A 13,645-nucleotide genomic window follows, 5' to 3' on the forward strand; every position below is an offset into this window, starting at 1 on the left:
TATTTACTATCGACGCTATTAATTCATGCATTTGAGCCGAGCTAGTGTCCTCCGCACTTGTTCTAGGTGGGTACTGGGTTTCCTCCATATGTTTCTGCATTTGATTATTTACTGCAGATGTTATTAATTCAGGGATTTCTTTTTTTATTTCCAATCTCAGTTCCTCTTTACCTTTCTGCAGCTGTTTATTTCAGAAGCTGTTGATTCATTACTTTCAGGTGTGTGATTCCCAATTTATTCTCTGTTAGTGTCCTCTGCACTTTTTACAGGTGGTGTTGGGTTCTGAGGCTGCATTTTGTTCCTTCTCCTCATTTTGTGTAGCACTGTCTTCTGACCTTTGTTGTAGATCTTCGTTGTATTTATAACCTTAGTACATACTGAAATTCAGGTGGAGCTCTACAAAGTCTGCATTTATCCAGCTGTGCCTGACTCGGGTCTGGCTGCTGTGCTCAGCTCCTTCCTGCTGCTGCCCTTGAGGGTGAACCTGTTGTGCCCCTGTGGCAAGATGTTCTGCTCCTGGACTAGCTGAGTGGTTCTATCCTCTACCCTCTCTCTACGGATTGCAGCTGCAGGGTTATACCCCAGGCGTGTATGCCAGGACTGAGCTGAGCCTGTAGGGGACAAGGTGGAGTAGGGATAGAGGCAGCTGTCCCACACACTCACTGGGTCTGGGTGTCCCCAGATCATGGCAGAAATTCTCACTCATTGGGCGGGGTTTGGGAGGTGCTGCGGAGTGATAGCGGTCATCCCAAGGGAGTGGAAGAAGGTCTGACCCATGCTGCACCTAGGCTGGGACCCAGAGTTTGTCCCACAGGCGCAGGGTAATCAGAAGCTCTCCCACACACTCACCGGGACTGGGCTAGGACTGGGTCTGGGGGTTCCCGGAATGCAGCAGAAATTCCTACTGGGTGGGCGGGTTGGGGGAGGTGCTGTGGAGTGGTGGGGGGCATCCCAAGGGGGTGGAAGACAGTCTGCCTGGGCTGGGACCCGGAGTTGGTCCCACTGTCGCAGGGTAGCCAGAAGCTCTCCTGTATTAATTATTGTAACTGCCCTACAAACTTGTTTTGAAACTGTCTCATTGCTACTTCTCAATAAAATTAATATTTAAAAAAAAATCAGCCACACACATCTAACTAGGTGTCATTCACCTTGAAAAAGCCAGAAAGAGTCATTAATCCCATCCCCTACAGGATGAACACCATTCTGTACTCATGTCCCCTTGCTGTGTGACTCACTTCCTTATTTGATCCCCATTTAATCAATTTTAGCTGAGTAATTGTACTTTCAATCTTATCATCAGACCATAACTTTTTTCTCAGCTTGTGCCCTGTTTGAGAGTTCCCATGTTTCCCACCTTAGACTTGCTTCACCTAGTGGTTTCTATAAAACCCTTAGAAAAAGCAGGGTCCTTAGCACCCTACTCGGGTCCCCTTCTGTCTCTCTTGGACAGAAGCTTTCCTCCAATAAATATATTCTTCTCTTAACCTCTATTGTTCCTAAAATTCACTCTTCAGTTTTAGAGAAGAAGAACTCATTCCAGATATCTTTCAGGTTGGGAGTTTCTTTCTCCTATATCACTTTTCCTCATTTTAAGACCCAGAAGGAGTGAGTAAAATCTAAAAGATACAATATATACTGTGAAAGGGAAAGAATATGCTCAAAGGGTAGGAGCAACTGGAAATAAACTTTTAATTTCGGACCAGTTCTAAATTTACAGGAAGTTGTAAAGATAGTAGTAGAGTCCTCACATATGCTATGCCCAATTTCCGCTATCACTAGCATCTTACATCAATAATATATATATATATATATATATATATATATATATTACTCATCTTTCTCTAGCATCCATCTTATGGCCTGGGACTCCACCAGGACGTACATTAGTTGCTATGTCTCTCATGGCTCCTCTTGGTTGTGAGTTTCTCAGACTGCGTCTCTGATAATGTTAATATTTTTGAGGACTACGGGTCTGATCTAATGTAAAATGTCCTTTACAGGAGATAAGTCTGATGTTTTTCTCATAATTACACTGAGGTTACCTGTGTGGAGGAAGAGCATTATGGAGATAGTGTGTTGTTTCATCCTATTATGTCAAGAATGCAAGACAGGCGCATCTGTAAGCCCAGCACTGTGAGAGGCTGAGGCAGGAGGATTTCAAGTTTGAGCCTAGGCTGGGTAAGTTACTGCCTTAGTAAGACCCAGTCTCAAAAAATAAAAAGGGCTGGGGTGTACCTCAGTGCAGAGGTCCCAAGTTCAATCCCAGGTATCACACACACACACACACACACACACACACACACACACACACGAATGCATATCATGAACAGGGTATCTTGAGGAGCTTACCCTTGACTTTGTGGCTGCAGTGGATCTTTCAAGTTTCTTCTCTACACATTTATTTTTTCTCCTTCCTCTCAGCACTCAGTGGAAGGGGGCCAGTATGTGCAGTTTATGGCTAAGGGGTGAGGAGTTATGCTCTTTCTCTGATGGTAAAGTCTCTGTAAATCATTTGGAATTCTATATAGATGGTTTCTTCATTTTCCCCTATTAGTTGAGTCAATACTTTGTATCTTGCGTTGTAATACAATACTATTTTATTATTTGCACTGTTCCAATTTTCACTATTGAAAACTCTTTCCATTGGCTTTTGTGTCATTTAGACACTGGTTTTGATGTACTTGAGTGCAATAGCATATTGTTTTTGAGCACTTACTTTCTAGTATTATGAGATGTTTCTGGTTCATTTTCTATATTTACTGTCCAAGTTGTAGAAACAGGCATTTGTCCAAAGATTCCTGATTCTTTATAATGAAAATAATATTAGACAGCAGACTAAGCACCTGTTTAGACAAAGGCAGAGACAACAGTTTGCTTCCCAGCACCACATGCTGTGCTAGCCCCACCCCTGGGTACACTGAGCCTGCCACAGAGTCCAGGTGGTGGCACAGGCCTGTAATCCCAGTTCTGGGGAGGCTGAAACAGGAGGATCACTATGAGTCCAAGCTGCGTAGTGAGTCCCTGTACCATATAACATTAAAAAAGTTTTTAAAAAAGAAAGTAGTATTAGAACACAAAATTCCGAGGCATGTTTGTCACTACTATGGAGTGCTCCTCCTGGGCCCTCTCAGCAGGCAGAGCATGGAAACACAGTGTAAATATTGCATGTGTGCGCAGTAAGATGTGAATGCCCACACGGCTATAAATATTTCTATGTGTAACCATCTCGATGAAAACTAAGCCAAACATGATTTTATGCTGGTGTCTCCAACTCTAATCTATTACCACATGGATCTTTCTAGCTGCCTGTTTTTTATTATCTGTACGTTCCAATTCCACAGTGAGAAATCTAGTTTCCATTAAACACCATATGTTTATTTATTTAATGGATGAATTCCAGCATACCTTTATAGTAGAGTAAGAATAGTCAATCCATGCAACTATCAGAAACAAATTTACCAAAAGAGTACTGCTCTTACATGTTTTTGCTTTCATTGATTCTCTTCATTTGTAATATTATTTAGGCCAACAATTTGTTCCCTCCCCACCCCTGCTTCAGTGAGGTTTTCTACATACATCTATAATATAGTTATATTGTTCTGTTACATTATACATTCTATACATTTTATTCTGGAGTACCCTGACCTCCTTAGTGATTTTTTTTTCTAAAAATTTTGTATGCACGAAGGTTCATTCTTTGCTAGAATTATAAGGCCTATAACAAATTTCATAGTATCATATCTACCAGTAATGTAACAGAAAAAGTAGTATCACTGCCCTAAAGCAGCTCTTCTGTGTCACACTAGTCCAACTCTTCCCTACCCTAATCTTTTATAAGCCAGTTTACCTTTTCCTGAATATCATATAATGAGAATCATGAAGTATAGCTTTCTAGACATGTATTTAACATTCACCCATACATTTCATAGCTTCATAGATTTTTCTTATTCTGAGTAATACTCCATTATAAGCATGCATCATTATTTTATGTTTGTCCTTTGAAAAGTATATTATTTACTTCCAGTTTAAGGTGATTGTCAATAAATGTTCTAGAAGTTTTCAAATCTGTTAGGAAGTCAACTTTTGGGTCATATAATAAAACCATATTTAGCTTTGTGAGAAGCTGTCAAACTGCATTCCAGAGTAGCTATACCATTTTGCATTCTAACAATAATAAACAATAAATTCCATTGCTGTGGATCCTCATCAACAATTGGTGTTGTCAGGATTTTATTTTTCTTTTAACATTCTAAGGTGCAGTGGTGTCTCACAGTTGCTTTATATGCAGATCTCTAGAGATCTCTAATTTATGTGAAAAATTTTTATATGCTTATTTTCCATCTGCATATCTTCCGTGATAAGGTTCTGTGCAGATATTTTGCTGACTTAATTTTCAAAAATTTTGAGTTTTAAAAAATCTTGTACAGACTGGGTATTGTAGTGCACCACCACAGCACCAGCACCCTGGAGGAAGGAAGGAAAGAAAGGAAGAAGGGAGGGAGGGAAGAAGGGAGGGAGGGAGGGAGGCAGTCGGGGGGTTGACTGCATACTTTGATATGAGTACATTATCAAACATGAATATTTCCCCATTTATGGCTTTTCTTTTTATTCTCTTATTCCTCAATTGAGAAGTTTTTAAATTTATTAAAGTTCCAGTTATTAACTTCTTTTCTTCTGGACTGTGCTTTTGGACATAAAATGTTATCATCATACTCAAAATCAGGTAGAATTTCTCCTGCTTTGTTCTAAAGTTCTAGGATTTTATACTGCATCTGGGGTTCATTCTCAAACAACTTTTGTGAAATGTGTAAGGGCTATTCTAGGTGTGTTTGTTGCACAAGGATGATCAACTGCTGGAAAAAAATGATTCTTCTTCTACTGTATTACTTTTGTTCCTTCTCCGAAGACTAGCTGACTACATGTGCTCTATTCTTGGGGTTTTTGCTCTGTCCCAATCATTTATTTGTGTATTCTTTAAGCAAAAACCATGATACTTTACATATGTCATGCTGCCTAATAGTCATAATACCAAATAGTATGAGTCTTCCAATTCTGTTGCTTTCAGTGTTTATGTTAGATATTCTAGGTCTTTAACTTTCTATATAAATTTTAGAGCCAATTAGTGAATATGCAATAGCTATCAGGGTTTTTAATTGGTATTACACTTAAAAAATGACATCCTAATCATATTGAACCTTCAAATCCATGAATACACATTACTTTTTATTTACTTAAAGCTTTGTTTTTATTGCAAAGTATATTTTTAAAATTTTTACAATTTTAAATTCTGAAGGTTTTTTTTTAGAGTACAGGAAAAAAAATAAACTTCACATATTATATTTATAGTCTGAAACCATTTCTAATTACTTGTTTTTCCCAGGAAATTTTTCAGCTGCTGTTGAGTTTTTGGAATTTTATTTTATTTCACATTTATTTATTTATTTATTTATTGGCCAGCTCAGCCTACCCTCAGGGTGGGGCTGGCCTGGCATGTTGTGCCTGGGATCGAACTGTGGTCCCCTGAGCCTGCCTAAACTTGCCTAAGTAGGATCTTTAAACCACTGAGATACCTGGCTGGCCCCAAGTTTTTGGAATTTTAAACCTATACAGTCACATAATCTGTGTATCAAGGCAGTTTTCTTTTTCTTATCTTAAAAATGTAAATACCCTCTATTTCACGTTGTAGTCTTCTGCGATAGAATTTCTGATATAGTTTTAATGTAATAAACTTGTAAATATGTCAATCTCTCATTATCAGGATCTGATCTCTTTCTGAGAACTGGCCCACTGATGGGTGTGGGGTACGATTTTTCTTGCAAAAACCACACTTCCTTTAGGATTTCCAGTGCCAGTTCCTTTAGTACCCTCAAAATGAATATATTTGAGAAGCAATCTGGAGGCATAAAATGCTTAGAATTTTTAGAAATCTTTTTTTGCTTTTTTCTTCACTTGCTTTGCCCATATTAATTTTCCAGCTAGTAGCTAAGATGGAAAACCAGTTAAGTGGATTAAGGGTAATTTATGAGGAAGCACTAAGATGGTGGAGTGGTAGGCAGCAGAGAAAAAGCCTCTCGGAGAGTTGTCATCCAGGTGCTGGAATATAGCAATATGAGGAAGACAAGGAGCAAAGTAGGTGCCCTGGACCCAGGAAGGACCTGAAGCATGAATTGAAGCTCAAGGAGAAAGTGAAGAGAGAAATATCAATAAAGAGAAAAGAGATAGGCAGCAGTGCCTTCTCCCTGAGGTGGGACTCACTCCCTGAGAACTGTGGCTTAAACCTACGGACACATAGTGAATACCAAGAACTCCTGAGGCCTCCATGGAGAGGTGCAGCAGTAGAGGGGAGGGGCACATGTGAAGGACTGCACTGGCTGGCCATGAGCACTAAGGGCTCAGTTGTCCTGTGTGTGTGTGTGTGTGTGTGTGAGAGAGAGAGAGAGAGAGAGAGAGAGAGAGAGAGTGATTGGCTGTAAGCCATCTTGCAGAGGGGGCCAGCTGAGATCAAGAGTGGCTGCTGGCTCCATCTAGAGGCTCCCAGCAGGACTCAGATCTATGGAAGATGTGCTAGTGACTTCAGGCCAAATGAGCCTGGTTTTAGCCAGAAGGTTCAGGTTTGATGTGATAATCTATTATCTGCTAAAAAGCTACTAATGGCTTGCTGGGATAGATTGGTATGGATCAGAACTCTGTTTCCACAAGTTGTCTGCCAGTGATGGTAGCTCTCTTTGTCTTAATTGTTTTGCTGTGGTGCTGGTGGGTTTTTTTTTTTTTCTCCTTTACTTTTTGATCTTGTATATATGAATGTTCATGTACTTCCTAGCCTCTTTGTGTTTTGGTTCTGTTCTGTTCTTTTTATCTCTTGCTTCTGTCTTTGCCTCCAGTCTTCTGTACCAGTTTCTGAAAGGGAAGGTGATCCCTCTTTGTCCTCCAGCCTTATTTCTAATGTCTTTCTCTGCTTCCATTTCTCTATGTTCTCCCAAACTCATTTAAATTTTCACCCTTAATGACAAAATTGACATATTGAAGACATATGTCGTATATAATGTTCTGATTTATTGTAGATTTTGTTAAACAACCACAAATCTAATTCATATCTTTAAACATGGCAAGTTAATGGTTAACTCAGTTTATCCATTTTTAGGCTATGTCTGATGCTATTATCATTTCTAATGTTATTACTATAGCCAAAAATTGACATAATTGTTGTAAACAGTTGCTTTTTCTGGTACTCCAGGAGTAAGACTGATTAAGGATCACAGAACATATTGTGGCACAGTGCCAAAGAACCAGCAGCCACCAAATTCTCATTAACAAAAAAATGAAAAGGTAGGATCTTGACACAGACTAAAAGCTACACTTTTTTTTTTTTCTTTCCAGAACCAGGGATTGAATTTAGGCCCTTGCGCTTGCCAGGGAAGCACTTAATCCACTGAGCCATCTCCCCGGCCCTAAAAGCTACACGTGTAAGATACCTAAGTCATCATTTCCTAAAGGTTCTAAGCATTAACACTAAACTCAGCACAGGCAATATACAAGCATTACTGTAGGAAGTATACTGAAAAAAGAAAAGAAAATGAGAAGATACTTAAACTAGGTGAAATCCCAGATATCCAGGTCACCAAAGGCAGACCCAGGGGGAAATGAGGTGGGACAATCTCAAAGTCACCCATCTGACTTCTCTGAGGTGGTAATAATAAAGCAATTGAATGAGGCTCCAGAAAAATTAAATTGGAAATAATGTCTCAACGGCTGGACATGCTGATGCACAACTGTAATCCCTGCATTCATGAGGCTAAGGCAGAAGGGTTGTTTAAGATCAAGACAAGCCTGGGCTAAAAAATGAGCTCAAGGCCAGTCTGAACTGAAAAGCAAGAACTTATTCCAAAAAAAAAGATAAAATAAGAAGGAGGAGGATTTGAATGAGCAGGAGGAAGAGGAAGAGGAGGACCAGGAAGAGGAGGACAAGGAGAAATAATTTCTCAGATAAATGCAGAGATGGTGTTCCCAATGAAAACAATGCCTAGTGAAGATATAGGAAAAATTTTAGACGTGTTTAAGAAAATTATGGAAGCCATGAATGCTCATCATAGGAATGAAATGCAATCCATGAGTCAGATTCAAGTAGATATCCAGAATAAAAACTATACTGAAAATATTTGAAACACATTAAGCCTATATGAGGACAGAATGTCAGTATAGAAGACAAGCTTGTGGTTAGAAATCATGAAAATAAAGATTACTTAAAGATAGTAAGGGAAAATGGGAAGTCAATCCAGCAGCTGCTAAATGAGGCAAGAAATAACATAAGATTTATTGAAGTCAATGAAAAAGTAGGAGACAGCACATGTGTTATATATATTCACAGACGTCATGGCAGAAAAGTTCCCGGATAGAGAAAAAGAATTTGACATGCACATAAGTGAGGAATATAGAATTCCAATTAGCCACAATAAAAAAAAATCTGCAGGCAGGCATACCATAGTTAAGATTCCAGAAATTCAATGTAAGAACAGCATCTTAAAAGCTGTTAGAGAAATGAAACAAATCACCTAAAAAGAAAACCCATCAGAATCACAGCTGACATCTTAGCACAAACACTCAAGGAAAGTTCTGAGTGAAGTACTTCCAGTTCTAAAGGAAAATAACCTTCAACCCAGATTTAAACACCCCACAAAACTATCTTTCACTGATGGAGAAATAAGATACTTGTATGAAAAGAATATATGAGGAAATAATAGACCACCAAACCAGCATTCCAAAATGTTTTGAAGGATATTCTAGAGAGATAACAAAAACTACAACTCCATTAACTCCAAAGGAAGGAACTCATTTCGCAAGACAAACAGTTAAATAGAGGATGGGTTTAAAAAAGAGGGGCACATAGCAACATGCAAATAACATAACAAGGACAGTCAACATCTATTAGTTATAACCATCAATGTCAATGATCTGAATGAAAATACACAGACTGACAGAGTGGTTCAAAGGCAAGAATTAAAATAATTCACAGACTGAAAGTCAAAGAATGGCAAACAGTACTCCATGTGGCAGGTGCACAGAAAAAAGCAGAGGTTAACTATTGACTTTGTAGAAAAGTGAATTTCAAACCAAGAATGATTAAGACAGATATAGGAGTTCACGACATTCTTGTAAAGGGAGTAATCCAACAGAAGATATAACAGTCATATATATATATATATATATATATATATATATATATCTCCAGTGCACACAAATACATAAAACACATACAAATACTAATGGACATGAAAAATCAAATATGCACTAATGCCATCATACTGGGGGATTGGAACATCCCCCTGTAACAAAAAACAAAAACAAAAACAAAAACCCCACAAAAACAGGTCAACTAGATAAAATGTCAACAGTGAAATACTAAACTGATCCAAACTTTTTTAAAAATAATTTTACTGAGAAACAAATATCAATTAGACAGTTTTATAACTGACTCCTGGCATATTTTCAGTAATTAATACATTGTATATTGTTGTTTTAGTGGTTATTCAATGTACAAGATGCATTCATGATATCCTGTCTCAAATACTATTATAACAAACCTCTCTATTCACTGAATTAAGAGATTGGAGCTGTATGTCTAAACTCTTTTGAGTATACAGATACAAAAGAGTTGTTCATTTCTATCCCACTCTTTTGATTAGTTTTGTCAAAGATGGGCATTCCATTATCATTTAAATAGTGTAGGTGCTTGAATTCAACAGAATCTCCCAATATAGTCCTATAGTCTATAATAGTAGTGGATTTTCCATAAGACTGGCAATGTCCAAAGTTGTTAACTTGAGCTTTTTACAGCTCAGCATATTAATGTGGCTTTACTTTTCATACTTCCTTTTCATACTTTTCGGCAGAATGGTTAAGACCAAGATAAAGCAAGACCTATAGAACAAGAAATGTAACTTTTGTATCTGATAAGGTCAGTCAAATCCTCTCAGGATTTAACCAGAAACCCTATACTGCAGTTTGTAGATCCTTTGTGTCAGCCATGTGGATGAGTGACGACAATTGCGTGATCAATTTGCTCTCTGTTAAAGCCTGAGAGAATGTTTTCTCTCCATGTGACTCTCCTTGGGTGCACTCTATATCATTGATCACATTCCTCTGTGGCCCTATAATCTCCATGATCAGAAAATTTGGGACACAACTGAGTTATATAATGTTACAGTACAGGTTCTCCCATGTCCTGAGTCCTCACTGACCTTGAATGGCTAGGGCTAAAATGTGGGCTGTCCTTGCATCCCTTCTTTTTCTCTGATTTTTGTCTGCAAACTTAGGATGTTAATCCTCCAGAAGAGAAGCTTATTATTACCCTACAACATATGCAATTGGGTTTAACCTAACTATCTGTCTGAATATCAAACATCTTAGGCATAACATGGAACAGGTATTTCCCATCAAGTATTGATATGTTAAACTTTAAATCCTTGCAGAGTATGAAGACAAAAACTTAAAAAATAAAAAAAAATTTGAAAAGGTATGAATAAATTATTGCGTAATTTTACACAGAAATTAAGAAATCTAACCATATACAGCATTGTAGCAGGACTGTCCTGTGACCTTTTTTTTTCATGTTTCTTATTTTCCGTTATTGCCCTTTTTTAAAAAACAAATATTTACTTGAGAGACAGTATGGCAGTAATTGGCATGTCACGACAAACAGTATGTATTTAGAAGACCAGAACAGCAAGCATTCCAGGCATGACCCTACTATTACACATTGTTATCTTCAGTGCAGCTGCTTAGTTCACAGTTATCAGCATATATATTTAGTCAGGCTGAGAATACTACCAATTAGCTGCTAGTTTCAAAAACATGCTGAAGATTCTCAGGATCCTTGCCTTACCCATCTTGTGCGTATAAATGTATGGCTTTGCCCCTGTCATGTTTCCCAGCTTTTCTCCTTGCCCTCCCCTCATTGTCCCATCCTTAATTTCTCCATTTCCTTTTAATTGTGTTATACCTTTCTATTTGTATTTCCTCTTTTGAGTTCTTATACTAGGGACACTATGTGATATTTATACATGTGGCTTTGTTTATTTTACTTATGAGTATATCTTCAATCGACATCCACTTAAATATGAAGGCTTTGAGTTTATCATGCTTTATAACTGAGTAATACTCCATTATTTAAAAATACCACATCTTTTTCATTCATTCCTCAGGTGATGGGCATCTTGGTTGTTTCCAGGATTTGGCTATCACAAATTGTGCTGCTATAAACATAGGTACACCTATATCACTATGATAGGAGGTTTTCAGTTCCTCTGGGAAAATTCCCAGTAGGGGGATAGCTGGTTTGAATGGGATTTCTAGTCTTAGTTTTTTAAAGAATTCTCCACACTGATTTCCATAATGGTTGCACCAGTCTACATTCCCAACAGAGGCTCCTTTTTCCCCACAGCCTCTCCAACATTTGTTGTTGGTTGATTTCTTTATGATAGCCATTCTTTGTGGGGTGAGATGGTATCTCAATGTTGTTTTAATTTGCATTTCACGGATGGCTAGTGATGTGGAACATGTTTTCATATATTTATTTGATTCTTTAATTTCGCTCTGAGAAGTATGAAAAAATAGAGGAGATTAGAAGAATGACGGATTCCTTGAATGAGCAATACAGGAAAGACACAGACCGCATGAAGCAGAGTCAAAGAGATATAGGGAAACTTAAAATCTCATTCACTAAAGATTGATATTGCAAAACCATTTGAGTGAAAGTGAAGATAGAGCTTCAGATCTTGAAGATGCTGGTGCAGCTAATGAAATAGTAAGAAAGGATCTCTTAAAAACAAGTAGGGTGGGGGCTGGGGAGATGGCTCAGTGGAATAAGTACTTCCCTGGCAAGTGCAAGGGCCTGAGTTCAATCCCCGGTTCCACACACACACACACAAAAAAAAAGTAGGATGCAGGAAAAAAATAATTCATCACCTGCAAGATGATGCAAAGATGAACAAAGTGAGAATAGGCATCATTGTCAAAGGAGTCAATACAAGTTATATAAAAAGAATATGGGCAGAAGTAATAGCAGAAAACTTCCCAAATGTGAGGAAACAATCTCACATTCATGTAACTGAAGCATATAAAACTCCAAATAACATCAACCCAATTAAAAACACACTGAGAAATCTAGCACAAGAATAATACACTGAAAGCCACTAGAGAAAAGAAACAGATCACATTCAAAGGAAAACCCATCACAATAATGGTCGACTTCTCTTCACAAACCACGAGGGCAAGAAGAGCATGGAGCAGAGTGCTTCAAGTCCTCTATGGTCCAAACTTTTGAACAAAGGGATTTAGTAGGTATATACAGATTCTTCCACCTCACATCAGAATACACATTCTTCTCAGCTGCACACAGGACATTCTCCAAAACAGACTACATCCTTTCCCATAAAGCATGCTTAAATATTAGAAAAACATGCTTAAGCAAATACAAAGGAATTAAAATTATACCATGTATATTACCAGATTACAGTACAATTAAATGGGAAATGAAATGCAACATAGAAAACAAGAACTACATAAACACGTAGAAATTAAATAGCACCCTCTTAACCAGTTGATTGAAGACCAAATTAAAGAAGATAGTTTCTTTACTTAAAGAATAATGGCAGCACAATGTACAAGGACTTATGTCACACAATGAAAGCAGTTCTAAGATGGAAATTTACAGTAGTGAATGCTCATATCAGGGAAACAGGGCAAGTGCAAATAAATAGCTTAATGGTTAACCTCCAACCTCTAGAAAAGAGAAGCAGGCTAAGCCAAAAGCTCATAAGGGAGGAAAGTATAAAGACCAGCACAGAAATTAACACATTGGAGACTGAAATAACACAAAGAATCAATGATTCAAAGAGTTGGTTCTTGGAAAGATTAAATAAAATTGAAAAACCCACAGACGACCTTATTAAAACAGGAAAGAAATGATGCAAATCCACATAATTAGGAACAAAATGGCTGAAATCACCATAGACCCTGCAGAAATCCTGAAGATCATCAGTACTTAATTTGAAAACTTACTAGAGTAAGATGGAAAATGAAGAAGAAATGGGCAGATTCCTAGATACATATGAATGACAAAGCTGATCAAGAAGATATAAATTGCCTAAATAAACCAATATCAATGCAATCAAAGATATAATTAAAAACTTCCCAACAAAGAAAAGCCTAGTTTTTTTTCTGAACCAGGGATTGAACTCAGGCCCTTACATTTGCCAGGCAAGCGCTTATTCTACTGAGCTGTCTCCCTGGCCCAAGCCTAGGTATTGATGGATTTGCTGCTAAATTCTTTCTCAACCTGTTTCATGAAATTAAAAGGAAAGAAATATTCCCAAATTCATTCCTAGAAGCAAGCATTATTCTGGTACCAGATCTGCAGAAGAACTTGGAAAGAATTATAGGCCAATCTCCCTAACAAACACAGATGGAAAAAAACTCTTCAATAAGATACTGACAAGCAGAATAGCAAGTCATCAAGATTATACACTATAACAAAGTAAGGTTCATCTCAGAAACGCAAACAAACTTCAACATAAACGTAATACACCATATCAACAGAACCAAGGACAAAAATCATATGATCATCTAAACAGATGCAGAAAAAAAAGCT

Source organism: Octodon degus, unplaced genomic scaffold, assembly GCF_000260255.1.
Source record: "Octodon degus isolate 3935 unplaced genomic scaffold, OctDeg1.0 scaffold00014, whole genome shotgun sequence".
Taxonomy (NCBI): domain Eukaryota; kingdom Metazoa; phylum Chordata; class Mammalia; order Rodentia; family Octodontidae; genus Octodon; species Octodon degus.